General features: G+C 40.3%; 1 long non-coding RNA gene across 1 annotated transcript; it reads left to right on the top strand.

Moving 5' to 3' along the window:
* Positions 1 to 339: 339 nt before the first annotated feature.
* On the top strand, positions 340 to 1,106 carry LOC125178682. The gene is made up of 2 exons (XR_007156987.1): positions 340 to 837; positions 961 to 1,106. It is a non-coding gene; the product is annotated as an uncharacterized LOC125178682 (long non-coding RNA).
* The last annotated feature ends 8,210 nt before the right edge of the window (positions 1,107 to 9,316 follow it).

Here is a 9,316-nt window from a genome sequence, read left to right as displayed (position 1 = left end):
TTTTACAAATAATTGAACCCTGTCAATAAGTTTCTGTTTGCATCGTCTTTTTCACCAGTAATCGTTTTCGAGCATCATGAGTAACGCATAAAAATCATCTATTATAAAGGGAGATCCTGTTAGAAATTTCCACATTCCTTAGGATTTAAATTTGTTCTTTTTCTCCATGCCTATCGTTAGGCTCGGGTTTGTAAATATTAGGAGTTGGCTGTAAGACTTGGTGGTGAAAACATCACATTAATGTTGCTCCGTTAGGAGTGTATAAAGCCATTCCTTCCTAATTGCTATTTATTATTTTGAGTGGTGATCACTCTTTGTTTTTCGTTTTATTTATTTTCGTAATTATGCATGTTCGTGCTTTCTTTGATTAGGATAGGACTGACTCCAGTGTTGAATTTGGGCTTTGCCTTTTCTTGTGGTATGACCACTTTGACTTTTGAGCTTCGGCTTTTTACTGAAGATAAATATTTGTTCCTAATCTTTTGGGAAGGCTTAATGCTTTCCTAAGCTCAACTTGCTAGTTAATTATTGGAGTCTGTCCTCCCTTTCTACTGTCATAATTTCCCTTTACATGGCCTATTTACATGCCTCTTAAAGTTGCAGCTTAACCGCTTGGTGGCTAAAGATTTTAAGGTGGGTCCGTGGCTGTTATAGTGACATATTCCGTCTTACATTTATGTTCATAAAACTTATGATTTGATTACCAACTATCTAACGGCTATTTATTCTTTCTATTCGATAGAATAACTGCGTATCCGATGGGGAACAACATTCATTCTATTTTGGGTGACTTTCAGCGTCACTGTTTGCGATAGAAAGAGCCTTTCGTACATCACGGTGTGTAAAACTTGTAATGATTTGCTTATATGAATGTATTAGATTGAAACTCATTGCGACACTGGAATACTACTACTGGATTGCAGAATTGTAAAATTTATGAGATATTTCTTGCTTCTACAGTTATGTTGGGCCGGGTTTATTCGTCGGCACAACGGCGATAAACTGTATTGGAACCGCTGCCAAGCGTCACTTTTCGCGACTTGGTTCAATTCTAGATTTTTGTGAATACGTCTGCTTTCTCAAGATTTGGACCAGTCATCTCTGAANTCTTGTGTACTGAAACCAGTCGTTTCTGCTGTGAACTTCATTCGGGGACTTGCACTCAATCACCGTCAGTTCCAGGCTTTTCTTGAAGAAATTGATTCTGATTTCTGTGACTTGCCTTATTAAGCAGCAGTGAGATGGCTCAGCTGTGGTAAAGTCCCGTTTCGTTTTACAAGCTCCGAAACGAAATAGATGTTTTTCTCACTGAAAAAGATAAGAGCAGATTCACAGCTGTCAGATCCTATATGTCTGTTAAAATTGTCTTTTTTGGTCGACATCACATTCCACATGAATGAACTGAACTTGAAACTTCAGAGAAAGGATAACCTCGTCTGTGATCGCTACAGAATCATCAAAGGATTTTGGAGAAAGCTGTCATTGTTTGAAGCAAAACTGGAAGCCTGTGGAAGGAAATAACTTCTCTCATTTTCACTGTTTCGGAGAGTTTTGCCCTTCAATCGGCAATCGCTGAGGCTGAAGTGAAGGTGTCAACCTCGATTTTCCAACCAAAAAATATTGTTCGTGACTTGAAGAAGCATTTTTTAAAGAGATTTTCATTTCTTGACAGAACTGATAGAGTGATAGTGATATTCTTCTGTTCCAAAATCCGTTTGATTGTAGGCGGTAGGCCTAACCTTGATGATGTGCCAGTAAAACTAAAGTTGGAGCTCAGTGATTTGCAAGCAAATGACTTGTTGAAAAAGAATCTTAGAGAAGGAAAACTTGTTGAATTTAACGCTGCTTACCTGATCCCGAGTTTCCAAAACTGAAGAAATTTACCGCTTGTTACAACAATCAGTGTTTCAAACAACTTATGTCTGTGAGCAAACATTTTCCAAAATGACGTATGTGAAGTCAACACTTTGAACGAGATTGACTGATGAACATTTGAAAGCAATTCTCTTGATTGGATGCAGCAATTCCAAATCAAACATTGATATCTTTATCTTGAAAGCCAAACGTCAGTTTCACAAATCTCACTGACCTTTGCTGTTTAGTTTGTGAGATTCGGATTATCGGATATGTGCACACTATGTCTGATTTAACTATCTTTTTGCTTATGTCGCCTTCTTTGAAAACTTTTTAGTAAATAAAGTGTCGGTTGTCTTTGTTTTTTGATTAATATGGAATGCTAAAATTAGTTTTTCGTCTTTCTTCCCAGAGCACATCTGCACTGTGCACACTATGTCTGATTTAACTATCTTTTTGCTTACGTTGCCTTCTTTGAAAACTTTTTAGTAAATAAAGTGTCAGTTGTCTTTGTTTTTTGATTAACATGGAATGTGTAAATTAGTTTTTCGTCTTTCTTCCCAGAGCTTTCGTTCTGGCTTTCAAGTATTGAACAGAATGACTACGCAGTATGCGGCCCATGCTCGTCATACATTCTGTTATCCGGCCCACTGTGAAAAAAGTTTGGTGACCCCTGATCTAGTGTATTAAATAATAAAATTCAATTTAATAAAATTTAATTTTAATTAATTTTTTAATTTAATTGAATTCTACAGTTTCAACCAGTTAAAATGAGCATCATAGGAATGAAAGTAAAACTGTCATTCATACATCAGAAATTGAGTGACAATGAATGGATTTGATAGGAGAAAGTCAGTTACGTTGGTGGCAAAAGCACGTGTGTAATTTTTGTTCCTTGAAATAACCGGTGAACTTTGAAGCTATAGATAGTCAGATTTAGTTGTAATCCCTTGCTCAAACCTACTATAAATTCATTCAGACGCAACTGGCTCTCTCCCTCTGAGGTTTGCCAGTCTGCTTTGAATTTTTTGAAGTTTTATTTATTTTTTTATTATTATTATTTTTTTATTTGTTCTATTTTTTTTTTCTCTCTTCTTCCCTTTTATTTATTCCCTCTTTTTTAATTTGTTGCTGTTTGTTTTCATTTATTGGGCAAGTTGAACTCTTCCGGCATGAGTGATCCCAGCCAGGGTTGGTGATTTTTTTGATTTTTTAAAAAAATAAAAAATCAATGATTTTTTTGATTTTTTCATGATTTTTTTTATTTATTTGATTCTTTTGATTTTTTCAACTTTTTTGTCTTTTTGAAGTGTTATTTTTTATTTTGCAATTAGCCTACTAACAATAACAGTATATGGATCATAACGGATGGCTAAAAAGGGCACTTATTGCCTTCAATAATGGCCAACAGGCCAAGGTGGTGTTTACCACTAAGGGATTTTTGGTTAAACAGTTATTGATAAGTCTATTCACTAGCTTTGTAAAGTTTGTATGGAGCAAGGTAATGAGCTAAATATTGACCATTTAACTGGCTTCAGTATACAAAAACACTTCAGGAATGCAGATCTTCTAAACGTTGAAGAGTCACACAACAGATAGGTAGCTGATAGCACTATGCACAGCACTATCAATAGATCTACTAATTTTATGTCCTATAAATCTACCAGACTCTACCCTCTATACACACCGACTGATAGTGACTGAGTGACTGACTGCACTGTTCCCATTTAATTCAGACCAATAAACCAATACTAAACATAAACTGAATGATAACCAAACAAACCTCATACATCTTGAAACGAGACTTAAGTTGAGAGAAAATATTTTAATTAGAATACTTGTATTAGGGTGGAAAATCTTTCTAATTGCCTAAAAGGTCAATACAATTTATATACCAATTTGTCATTCATAGTACATTTATACTAAACCATGAATAACAATACCTCAATATAAATTAAAGACTGACACTCAATATATTTATATATATATAAAAAATAAAAAAAATCATGATTTTTTTATAAAAAATCAAGTGATTTAATCACATGATTTAATCATTTTGATTTAATTATTGCCAACCCTGATCCCAGCTGCCTTGCTGGCACAGGGTTTGGTCCTCCTGAAATTAATGGAAGCACAGAAGATGGTGGTAAGGAAAATGTAATGATAAGTGATTGTCTGGATGATGAGGTTGTTGCTTCTGATGGTTTAGTGGAAGAATCTGAAACTGACTGTGGAAACATCATTGAAGCGACTCCTATGGAGGCACAGATTGTTGGACGGAAGCGCAGAAATAGAGAAAAGAGCTTGTCAAGTGAGAGCCTTCAGAGGGGAAACGTGAAGCATCCTGCAGTGCAAAACAATAGAATTCAACAAAGTGGCTCTGCAAAGGGCACCAGCATGACAAACATCAAGCTTCTAACCAATGCTACCCTGCAAAGTTCTGGGGGTGGACGAACAATACTGATCAGACCTCAAGGTCCAAATGCTGTGACATTTCTCAAAGATACTATTGGACTTGCACAGGGAATCAAAAGCTCACCTTTTGGGTCTCTGGGGGATTTGATTGTGCGTCCCAATCCACGTTGCCAGCTAGTTGCATTGGAGTCTTCCTCGTTCACAGGAGAAAACATTGTTAACTACCTATCAGTATCTGTGATCGGAAAGTGGACGGTTTGCTGTTACCAGCCAGGCTCAGATGTGTGGGTGTGTGGTGTCTTTGGACCAATTGATCCAAAAGTTAGCATAGAAGAAATTATGGAACTCGCCAGTGCTGAAAATACTGCTATTTCTGATATAATCCATCTGAACAGGTTTCAAAATGGTAATCGAGAGCCATCTGCCACATTGAAGATTACCTTCCATGGCCAAAATTTGCCCAATAAAGTCAAAATTGGATATGTCTCCTACTCAGTGAGACCCTTTGTAGCCCCTCCATTAAGGTGTTATAGATGTCAAAGACTAGGACATCTTGCTGAGGGCTTTATTCTCCCAGACGCTGTTTACTGTGTGCTGGACCTCATGAACACTCTGTGTGCACCTCAGCTAAAAAAGGGTGTGCAAATTGTAATGGAGCTCATGCTGCAAATTCCTTAGAGTGCCCCTACATTGCTAAAGCAACTGCTGTAGAAAAACTGCGTGCCACTGGACGGACATATTCACAGGCTGTCAAGGAAGTAGACTCACTGCAGCAGCAAACTCCTAATGAGGCTCCCCATCCACAAGCATCAAATGAGGCCAGGCCAGTTTCCAGCTCTTCTGGGGTAGCTCTTGATATTAGAATGATAACTGTGGATGTTCATCAGTCTCAGGGTCCCTGCCCAAGTTTTGAGCCTATGCAGATCCCACTAATAAGAGGAAATCAAGTTGAGAATCAACCAGTTTTCAAACATAACTTTACTTTGGATTCAGATAAAGGCCACAGGGCAAACAAGCCGACTGAGGACTTTAGCAAAATTATGAGAGAGGAACTTGTTTCAAGTGAGAAGCAACTTGATGACACAATACGTGCATCTCTGACTGGGTTCTCAATCAAATTGGGAAAATTTTTACATGAAGTCTTTAAAATAAACTTGCTAAATGAAGAGGCTAAGGAGAGATCCTTGCTTTTAATTAGTTTAATAAGAAATGCCTTTGGACAGGTCAGTGATGTTCTGCAAGGGGAATGGCTTCTGGCTTGCCCAGCAGCTACTGATCGAGGCCTTTCTGTACCGGGGATCCTCAGTAAAATCTGCAACTTGAGTGCCCCACAACTCAAGAAATCAGCAGACTCTGGACTCCCAGGAAGATCAGAGCTTCCTATTAGGGTAACAACTGTTCGGTCTTCAGCAGCATCTATATGTAGGGGTCAAACTAGAGCACAAAGCAAGGGGAAGAGTGCAAGCAAACAAGCACAATGAGCTATTCAATAAAATCACAGCAGTTGCAAAGGCATCCCAGAAGAGAGTAAGAGAGTTAGGATTGGAAATAATTCAATTTAATTGTCACGGCCTGCATGGGAAGCTCACTGAGTTCAAGCTGTACCTTTACAAGGAGAAACCAGATGTGGTATGTCTCTGTGAGACATGGGTCAGATTGCATGAGCCATCCTTTGTTGGATACTGTGTTTTGTGGTCTCATAGAAGAAATGCATTAAGGGGTGGGATGGCAATTTTGATCCGCAGGGACATCATTCAAAAACAGCAATTTGATCTTCTTTCATTTCCAGGAGCTACAAATCTTGAGTTTCAAGCCACTAAAAGTAATACTGCTTTAGGATGGATTGCAATAGCCAATGTTTATAATCCAGGCAGGAATGTAGGATTTGAGGAGCTGAATCACTACTTGGCTCAGCTGGGGGATAAGTTTTTAGCAGTTGGTGATTTTAATGCACATTCTCCCTTGTGGGACAGCCGTGGCAGATCTAATATGACTGGCCATTCCCTGGAGGCAGATGTTGAGGAAATGTCCATTTGCTTGTTGAATGATGGCAGCTTCCCAACATATATTGATAATTGCTGTGGTACCACATCCTGCCTGGATCTTGTGATTCTCACTCCTAATCTGTCCACAAGAGCTTCCTTAACCCAGGGACCAGATCTGGGTAGTGATCACTTCCCGGTAAGTTGCAAAATAGGAACTAGGCTTGTGCGATCTTTGGAAAAAGTTCCAGTTTGTTGGAAATTCTACCAAGCTAACTGGAATCTCTACCAACAGGCCCTTGATGATGCCTTGAACACTTCTGAGTGTGGTCCTAGGGATTCTGTCTGTGGCTGCTCTTACCTGTCTGATGCTATCATGAAAGCAGCCTCACTCTCAATTACTCGAAGCTCAGGGAAGAGACATTGCCGCTTTTCTATACCATGGTGGGACGGAGAATGCTCTAAAGCAGTTGCCTTAAGACGTCAAGCAAAAGCAAGATTGTGGCGCAGTCCCACCCCAGCAAACCTCATAGAATACAAGCATTGTGAGGCAGTAGCTCGGAACTTAAAACTACAGAAGCAACGTCAGAGCTGGATTCAATATGTGGGAAAAATCTCCTCATCCACTACCACCAAGGAGACCTGGAGAAAAATTCATAGTATTCAGGGTAGGCCAATAAGTTACACTTCTTATCCCTTGTTTGGGGTTGCTCATGATGATGACCTTTCCAAAGCCACATTATTTTCTGATCACTTTTTAGCAGTTATTCCTGGTATGCCTCCTCCTGCAGCAGCAATCACAGAGGTGGTGAAATGCATATCCAAGCTAAAACACTATGACTGTCTTCCTTTCACAGCTGGTAAATTCACTCAAGCACTTGAAATGCTCAAGAACACTGCTCCTGGCCATGATTCAATTATGAACCTTTTCTTTTCAAAGGCAACACTATGATGCAAACATGAGCTGTTTTCCCTATTGAACACCAGCTGGACCACTGGATGTGTTCCTGATGCATGGAAGCATGGGATTGTTGTGCCTATTCCAAAACCAGGTAAACCCCCGGAGCAAGTGTCTGGGTACCGGCCAATTACACTTCTGCCGTGCATGGGAAAAATCATGGAGCGGACGGTACTGAGTCGTCTTCAGTATACATTGGAAAAGAAGAATGTCTTCTCTTCACGCCAGCAGGGTTTTCAAGAAGGAAAAAGCACAATAGATGCTCTACACTTGATTAAGAATGCTGTTGCTGCAGCACGTGTTTCTTGGGAGTATTGTCTTATTATATACCTAGATATCAAAGGAGCATTTGATAGTGTTTGGCATGAGGGACTGCTCTTTAAGTTGCATAGTATTGGAGTGGGAGATCAGATGCTTGCCTGGGTGTACAGCTACTTCCAAAACAGAACTGTGCAGGTGCAGGTTGGAGTCAGCAAATCTGCACCAAAGCCTGTAAGAGTTGGTGTACCGCAAGGGGCTGTGCTCTCACCAACGCTCTTTAACATGATGGTCCATGATCTCCCTCTCTCTCCTCATGTGAAGCTGGTCGGTTATGCAGATGATATAACACTATTTGTGAATAAACCATCCATACTTGAGGCACGTTGCTGCATGCAGCGGTAATGGATGAGATTGGTGAGTGGTGCACTCGCTGGCAGTTCAAGCTTAACCCAGTAAAGTGTTCATACCCGGTCTTCACATCTCACCGTACTGCTCCAGCTGTAACACTTCGAGTTTCTAACATAAATATTCAGTATGTGGCACATCAGAAAGTATTGGGATTTTATTTTGCTTCCCCTCATCTCACTCTTAAAGAGCATGTTAGACAGACATGCATATCTTGCCAAAAAAGATTACAAGTACTTAGAGCGCTGAGTTCAGTGAAGTGGAGAGCATCACGACAGCTGTTGCGCAGAATATATGTTGCATTCATTCGAAGCAAGATGGAGTATGGCTCCACAATTTTGGGAAACATCTCAAAGTCGCTCTTAAATCAGCTGGAAACGGTACAAAACTCAGCACTTAGATACATTTTGGGTGCTCGTCGCACTTCGCCTGTATTGTCTTTGCAAGCTGAAAGCTTTATTCCTCCACTGCAACTAAGATTTTTGTTTCTATTCATGAAGTGGGCCCTCAGGTACACATACATGCCTGTAGGAGACAGAGTGGCATCAATGGTAGGATTCTTGGATCGGGAGATCCTTCCAGACACACCTTTTACTATGCAAGCTTGTCAAAGCTTTCAGAAACTAAATCTTCCACCTCTGCAACGTGTTCCAACCCCATTGATGAACACATTCCCACCTTATGTTGAATTGTCCTCCAGCATATGTGTGGACCTACTAAACTCTGCAGTCCACAGTGTGCCTCCTGAAATTGCTCAAAACTGCTTTAGAGACTTTTGGAGACAACATTATCCTCAGCATGTACAGATTTATATTGATGGATCGCGTTCGGCTACATGATCGGTTGCTGCTGGCCTTTATCTACCATCCACCAGCTTGGCCACTGGGTGGCTGTTGAATCCAGCGCACACTGTGCTGGGGGCTGAGCTGTTTGCAATATACAAGGCCATGCAGCTTGCAACAACCAATGTATTGCTGCAAAATAAGCCCATTCTGATACTGACTGATTTGCAAGCAGCACTGCAGCTTTTGTCTTCTCCATCGGATGGCTCCTATTGCTCAATCGTCATTCAAATCCAAAAACTTATGCAGGCCAAGGGGCTTGATAAAGTGTTGATGTGCTGGGTTTGTGGACATAGCAACATCCATGGTAATGAGGTGGCTGACAGAATGGCAAACCTTGCACACTCAAATGATTGTTCTGCAAGATCCAATTTGTGTTTTGGAGAGCGACTCTGCTCAATAGTCAAAAGTCAAATTTTTGTCAAAAAAAAATTCAAATTCAGTCAAAATTTTTGGAATATTGGGCACTTTGGTGGTCAGGGGAGGTGCAGTCTTCGGGGAAAGGAACCTTCAGGCTGAGCTTGGGAGGAATGGTAACTTATGTGGATTATGGACCAATACCTGGCTCGGTTGAATGTGCTGTGGCCCGTCTGCGTCTC

This window comes from Hyalella azteca, unplaced genomic scaffold, assembly GCF_000764305.2.
Source record: "Hyalella azteca isolate HAZT.00-mixed unplaced genomic scaffold, Hazt_2.0.2 contig11834, whole genome shotgun sequence".
NCBI classification, from domain to species: Eukaryota; Metazoa; Arthropoda; class Malacostraca; order Amphipoda; family Hyalellidae; genus Hyalella; species Hyalella azteca.
This window is presented reverse-complemented; position numbering and strand designations above follow the sequence as displayed.